The 7946-nt window shown below is 38.1% G+C and overlaps 1 protein-coding gene across 3 annotated transcripts in view; it reads right to left on the minus strand.

Moving 5' to 3' along the window:
- LOC136838669 (bumetanide-sensitive sodium-(potassium)-chloride cotransporter-like) overlaps nucleotides 1–7946 on the minus strand; it is a 96023-nt gene that overhangs the window by 18203 nt on the left and 69874 nt on the right. For all 3 annotated transcript variants that reach the window (XM_067104059.1, XM_067104051.1, XM_067104043.1), the window contains 2 exons: nucleotides 1251–1355; nucleotides 528–781 (listed from right to left, as the gene is read on the minus strand). The gene's annotated coding sequence lies outside the window, so the exon portion shown is untranslated. The remainder of the gene's footprint in view (nucleotides 1–527; nucleotides 782–1250; nucleotides 1356–7946) is intronic.

Here is a 7946-nt window from a genome sequence, read left to right on the forward strand (position 1 = left end):
AGGGCGAAAAGAAATTGAAAATGCGCAAATATTCAACTCTCGCACTACATTGCGTATGTGACTGTTTAACCAGTGGTCAGTACCAGATGTCGTAATTAAAATCCATTGTATTCTCTTAACGATCATTAATGTAAGCAATTACGTAACAATAACTAGCTAATAATTTCGGTCTCGGTAGTAGATCACTGGGCTCCCGTTTAGCAAGGTCCGTGGTTCGAGCCCTGCTAGTTACCCAGAAGTCGAACTAACTGTGAATTATATATATATATACTATATATATATATTATATATATATATATATATATATATATATATATATATATATATACATACATACATACATACATATATATATATATAATATGTACATATACTCTATATATACATTATTTATTCATTCATTTCTTTATTTATTCATATTCAGACTTTTTCGGCGTCGAAAACATCAGTTGTTCAGATAACATTAAATGATATCAGTCAGTCACTTATTTGTACGAGAAAAGAAGAAAAGAAACCCCCGACGATACCTTATCCACTGCGGGCTGGTGGAGGTCGTCTAGCGTCGGCCTCTGGCTGAAAGGGCCGGACCCGTTGACGATACTGGCCAAGTTCCTGTAGTGGTCGAGGTTCGGCAGGGCTTCGCGAGTCATGCGACGCAGAGATAAGAAGGTGGAGTATGTGATGCTTCCGCGGTGTTGTCTGTCATCGCTGAGCGGCGTGAACTGATTGGAACCGCGCCCCTTCAGGCCTGGATCGCCTAGGTCTACTGACTGAAGCCGGCCTGGAAACGAGAGGGGAATTGGTATCATAAGCTTGGGGGAATACGCACTGGCGTTCTCTGACTAGCAGAAATGGTATGAAAGAAACGAGGAGGGAAGAAGGCCAAAAGAATAAGTAAGTCACAGACTGATAAATTAGATTTTTTTTATTCGTGTTGGAGAACTTTCAAGGTATGGAGCCAGTGGATGTGACAGAGTTGAAAATTCGCTCCGAAGCTTCTGATAAGTAAAAATATTATTATTATTATTGTTTTTATTCAGAAGATGAAGTCATTCTTATGAAACAAGCCCAGATAGGCCATTGGCTTGAAATTCAGGCTTCCAAAGAATATGGGGTTCATTTGAAAGAAGTGGCACTAGGTAATAGGAAACACACTGAAAAGAGATTAAAGATAGAAAAATGGAAAACTGTCAAATAGCCACAGAAACACTGCAAAGGAAAATATCAAAACACGAAGTCTGATATCCTACCTTGGGAATTGACTGGCTCGTCGGCTGTGAAACCTGGATCATCAACGTCAACTCGAGTGACAGAAAACTTGGAACTATTCGGCGAGCTCATGGCTGCGTCCTTTCCTGCAATTGGAAGAACAAACGGAATTAGCGTGGTTGTTAAAGCAGTCATTGAAATGGATATACTTTAGCAATATTACGTGGTTTGAGATAGGTGGAAAGGCTGAGGCATGATGTGACCTATATATATATATATATATATATATATATATATATATATATATATATATATATATATATATATATATATATATATATATATAGTATAATATATATATATGTATGGGAATATATGTGGCCTTTCTTTTTTCAGCTTGATCCCTAGTCGGGATCAGCTTAATGAGCCTCCAGCTGTTTCTGTCTGAACGGCTCATTTTCAATTGGTTTTGGCAGAAGTATTATGACGGATGCCTTTCCTGACTCCACCCTTCCTATTTTTCCAGGCCTTCAATCACCGTGTGGGCTAGCTTGTTACGCTTTAGATATAATAATACATAACATATATATATATATATATATATATATATATATATATATATATATATATATATATTATATGTATATGTGTGTATATATACATATATATATATAAATATAAATTATATATAAATATAAATTATATATATATATATATATATATATATATATATATATATATACTTTTATATACATAAATATATATATATATATATATATTTGCATGTATGCAGATTGACAGTTTGCTAGAAAATAACAAATTTATCCTTTCGTGGCTAAATAAAGAAGTTAACCAAAACTTTCGGTTCTTTAAATTACATTGACTTACAGTATAGTATACGAAAATTCTCAGTACTCTTGAATATCAAAAGCATCAGATTAACTCTAGTGCTCATACTCTTTCAGTTTTCTTCATTCATTAAAGTCAGGGCTATCCAAACATCCTCGGTTAAGAAATCATAGTAGTTTTGCTCTACTACTTCAAGTTCCTCATTGGACGGGTTGGTATCGTTCTCGGATAGCACTCTGCTGGGCCACCATTCGATTCTCCGACCAGCCAATGAAGAATTAGAGAAATTTATTTCTGGTGATAGAAACTCACTTCTCGTTATAATGTAGTTCGGATTCCACAATAAGCTGTGGGTCCCGTTGCTAGGTAACCCATTGGTTCTTAGACACGTAAAATAATTCTAATCCTTTGAGCCAGCCCTAGGAGAGCTGTTAATCAGCCCAGTGGTCTGGTTAAACTAAGGTATTAAAAAAAAATACTCTACTGGTACAGATGCAAGATTGAAGTTTGAACCATTCAAGATGCAGTTTGGGTGTAAATGGAAATGATAGGTGGAATTCTAACGAGCTCTGCTTACGTCATTGTGTACTGCGTTATGCCCTTAGGGAGCTAGTGCTGTCAGTGCACCTCACTTGGTGTACTGCAGGCATTAATTAAGGGCCCTTGCAGAGTCCCTTCGGCCCCTTAGCTGCATTCATTTCCTGGCCTTTTACTTTAACCCCATTTCGCTCCTTTTCTTCAGTCTTGCTCCCCAACTACTCCAACTCCTCTTGTCACTGCTTTAATCGCTGAATGGCTGAAAGTGTCCCAGTGCTTGGCTTGACTACCTAAATTTCATAAATCACCAATCTATGTTATCCATACCAATAACAGTAGTTTGTAAGTTCCAGATGATGCTGGTAAAAGTCAGCTGGTAATGGATCTGTGTACTAATCATTTGTTAATCGTGCCTAATTCACAAACTTTTGAGAACGTTACATTGACAGGGAGTGGTGTACTCGGGGCAGGTATTGTTGAAAACATGAACAATGCAAATATTTCACTAAATTGGTAGTTGAAGTGTCTAAGACTTAAAACCGCCTACAAGTTTTTGAATAATTTAAGTTTTAAAACAAAAATATAGTTGTTTGGCTAGAAATCTTTCAAAGATATCAATTCCCTGTTAAGTTTATTTCAAGTCAATATTGTTCTGTATAGAGGGGGCATCTAAATGGGCACACTGGTTGAAGAAATGATACTATGAGTCGTATTCATAGAGGACATGGCTGTGACGACTGAATTAGCGAAGGCAAAAAATTAATCGACTTGGCAGTATTGTTTGATGTGGGAATAACATCACCTTCTTTTACAAGTGACCAGAACACCTGATCATGTATACGACCAGTGCAAAATCTAGTCAAATCAACTACATTTTATGCAGAAGTCGAGAATGATCTGATGGAGCTGAAGGACTGCAAAGTCATCTGGGAGGTCCATGTAGTTATACAGTATTGATACTTAGTTGTGGACTACTAAGAGGCAAATGCCAAGGCCCAAGAAGATCAAGTGGTTCAGGCTAAGACAGCCTAACTTTAGAAGGCAGCTCAAAGCAACGGTATTGAAGATCATTCAAGAGAGGCTAACATTAATGCATAGTGGAACCAGACAGTGGAAATCATGTTAAGACACAGTAAGGACATGACATCTTAGGAGATACTTGCCGGTTTCATGAGGAAGTACAATGTGCAACAAAAAGAAAGAAAGAAGAGACCAGAAGAGACACAGTAAGAAGGATAGTCTTCAAGGAAAGGACTGAGGAAACAGATTATAAACTTGTGATCAGCAGTATCAAGATTTAGAAGTGAAAGAGGGCAAAGGGAAGATTTTTTATCCTAGCTAAAGCAAGACACAAAATAAGAGGAGTAGGAAGCCTGAATTTTGCGATGGTTAATGAGATAATGACAGAAAAGGTAAAGGAAGCTCTAAAAAAGATGAAGCGTGATAAAGCTGCCAAGCCAGGTGGCACACCTGTGGGGGCACAGAAGACGCTGGGCTGGAGGGAATAGACTTCCTGCGAAAGCTAATGAAGAAAATTGTAGAAAAAGAAATTATGCTGTTAAAATGAAGAGAGAGATCACTGGGGCACTTTTGGTTGTTCAGTGAAAAGAGAGAGTTGGAGTGGTAGGACAGCAAGATAAAGAGATCCAGAAAATATAGGAAATGAAGTACAAGAATCTAAAGGTGTAACTGGCAGAAAACCCCACAGTTGCTAAGAAGTAATGGAGAGGTTGGACAGCAAGAATGAAGAAAGGAAGTGGGAATGGAAGAAAGTGAAAGGCTAAAAAGTGGGCACAGCTAGGGGCCAAAGAGATGCTGAAAACATCCTTTAGTAATGCCTTCAGTGCACCATGGTAGGTGTACTGATGGCACTGTGCCTCACAGGGGATAGGTGGAAATATGCGTTAGCAAGTAGAGGAATGAAGATGAGTCGAACAAAGACTGAATATATGACAAATGGGATGACTGCCAGCGACCCACGATGAAGTTGGGAGAAGTGAACATCAATAGTGTTTAAGCGTAATTATCTGGACTTGATAACAGATGAAGTGGTTGATATGGATAAAGATGTTAACTACTGAATTCATGCTAGATGAGGTAATTTTGGGGTTATCAGGTGTTTTCTGTGATAAGATCGTCCGTATTAGGCTGAAGGGCTAGGTACACAAGGTGGTAGCAGGACCTGCTATGTTACATGTGCTAGCAGCAGCATCGCTGAAGAAAATGGAGGAAAGTTGGTCACATGATGCACAAATGAAGATGCACAGATCGATGATGGGCGTGACAAGAAGACAAAGGATAAGAATGAATTCATCAGGGCGTTGCAAAAGTCACTCAAGTGTCAAAGAAAGCTCAAGAGTCAAGACTGAGATGGTTTGGGCATCTGATGAAGAGGGGAGATGATGAGCAATATGTTTCATAAAGAAGGAGGCCTAGGAAAATACTGTATTTAAGAATAAACAAGAGACAAAGTAGTAAATAAAAGGAGGAAAAGGCTCATAAAGACAGTAACCTCGAATAGGGACTAAGGTAAGAAGAAGTCAAAGGAAATTACAGAGGCCATGACAAAGCTCAAGATTTGAGTGCATCCACCATACAGTCACCACCTGATGCAAGACAGTTAAGCACAATGCAGTGAGGAGAGAACTTGAAAGCCCTTCTCTAACTATAAAATAGAAAACAATAAGTTTGCAGGACAGCTTGTGTAGGGGGTTAGTGCCGTCAGTGCACCTCACATAATGCGCTGTAGGCTTTATGAAAGGTATTTGCAGTGGCCCTTTGGTCCCTAGCTGTGTTCACATTTAAGCCTTTTACGCCATTCTCACTTTCTTTCTTGAGCTTTGCTGTCCACACCTCTAACGGTTACTTCATAGTGCAAGTGTGGGGTTGTCTCCTAGTCCCATCTGTAGATCTTTGCATTTAATTTCCTTTAATTTTTGGGATCACTTTATCCTGCTGTCCAAACTCTTCAACTCCAGATTTTCACCCCCTTAAGCGCTGAATGGCGGAAAGTGCCCCAGTGCCAGGTATGACAGCCTCAATAGCATAAACCAATCAACCCCCATTTTAATAGCTAGCCGCGCTTAGGCAAGTTAACAAGGGAAAGAAAGGGTCCTTGGTGACAGTGCTGAACTGTTCCGAGCCCTGAGCGACAGCCACCCAAAAAATTCCCTCTTACGGGAACAAAAACCCCTCCAGTCTCCCCGATTGCAGAAGGGTTTCACTTATTACGAAACCACACCAATCCTAAACATAGTAGCCAGGCTCAGTGACGTCAGTGACACGTGCAGTGGTGAATTTCGCTCGGACAAAAACTGGGGTTCTATGTGAGGGGCGCAGTCACCGGCTGCCGGGTTTGACCGGTTTTGAATTAAGGTCATGAGCGGATTCAGAGAAATACTCCGTCGTTGTGGCGTTCGTTATGGTTAAATCTTGAACACTTCTTCGTATCAAAACTAATCAAAGGAAACTTGTTTGTTTCGAAAGAATACGTGCTTATTATGATTGTTCAATAAATCATTGTTTTTAATTTTGGAAAGGGAAAGAACGACCTTTCGTTCAAGTTTAAAATGACATAAATACACCAAATTAAAAATAATATATATTTTGGCTTGAGTTTTTCCCATCAGACCACAGCACTGGATCTGATTTATAGACATCGTTTACCGACGCCATTGTGCATCGACTATTTCTATGCAATTATATGACGGTGCAACAACACTTTTTCTTTCGCTAAGGTTGATAGTCATTTTCCCAATAGGTTTTTTTTATGTAGAAACATGTATCATGCTCTTTTAATTTGAAGAAATAATATCAAACATTTTGTTTGATATTATTTTGTTTGAATAATTAAACACAAGAAAGATGTGATTAGTCAGGTTTAGCAAAACCTATTTGAAACATCATAGCCATTATTATTTCGTATATAGTTTAAACAGAGGAATGATGTGATTCGTGTAATAAGAAACATCAGCAAAGCCTATTATCATTAAAAAAATGACATTGCTCTCAACCGCTTTATTGCGGATTCTGTACATTTATTTTCTTCGAATATTGCAAATGGTTATATATAAAAAAAAAGACAGAACGTCCGACAAGATTTATAGATTTTTTAATTATCTTTACCGCTCTTGTTTCCTTGGCCTTCCAAGCTTGAATTTCCTCAAACCTTACTCGCATTTCAATGCCACCGTAACACCCGCCTCTGACACTTTACAAGGTTCGGTTATCATTGTTCTTCTTGTTTCTTTCATTGGCATTCTTTTTCTTCTTCCATGTTCTTCGGCTCTCTCGTGATTCCTTAAAAGGCCAAGGGGGGAATCCCCGCTCGCTTTTCTCTCTTCTCCACGGGGCCAGAGATAGGAAAGGGGATTGTGATCATCCCTCTCTCTACTCTCCTAAATATGAACTCGAGTTAAACCTGTTGTGTTATTTTTTTTTTCTTAAGCCTTTGTCTTCTACTCTGGATTTAAAAAAAAAAAATCGAGCGATTACGCGAGAATACACCTTTACCGCCGCTCTTTGTGAAGCTCTTGGACAAGGATATTTTCTAGGAAATTTGATGCCTACATTATTTATATTAGATTGTAGCTTAAGAGTTGGTTGATCAAAGTATTTATAAGGACAATCCCAGTTTTTAAATTTCCACCATATATAAGTATATATATAATATACATATGTGTGTGTATGTATGTATATACAGTATCTGCTTCCATGTCACTTGATAGTACGTGACAATAAATGCAGCTGAAGCCACAGGAAAAATAAAAGAAGGATGTACGAGAGTTTGCGTGTTATTTTAACGCATTTTTAGATACAATGGTATAAATACTGAAAGTGACTTAAAAATTAAGGATAAAAGCAGAAAGCAATGAAAACAAGAACGTTTAGGTTCGTGGAAACGAGTTAGAACCAGTCCCAAGGGTAGAGGCACAGCTCGACGGGTTATTAAAAAGCAACAAACTGAAAAATCCCTTTATCAGTAAAAGCGTCAAGTTGATATACTATATTCCTTGGCTTACATACATCAAATCACCGTGATATTCATTGAAAGCAGATTCAATTACATTTCTTCGACTTATGTTGCAATATAAAATGACTTTAGCCTCATTCCTATGAGCACCATGATTAAAATTTATTAATGTGTAAACAAAGAATTCAACGTTTTAGTCATAGGATTCGTAGGGATGGGATTGAAGTTATTTTATACCGCAACAATATAGCTCGAAAAAATGTAGCCGAATCTGCTTTAATCTAGTATCACGGTGACTTAATGAATGTAAGACGGGGAATGTATTTTCAACCATGCTGCATTTTACGCCTGTTGAGCTGTCTCGCTACCCTTGGTACTG

This window comes from Macrobrachium rosenbergii, chromosome 1 (genome assembly GCF_040412425.1).
Source record: "Macrobrachium rosenbergii isolate ZJJX-2024 chromosome 1, ASM4041242v1, whole genome shotgun sequence".
NCBI lineage: Eukaryota > Metazoa > Arthropoda > Malacostraca > Decapoda > Palaemonidae > Macrobrachium > Macrobrachium rosenbergii.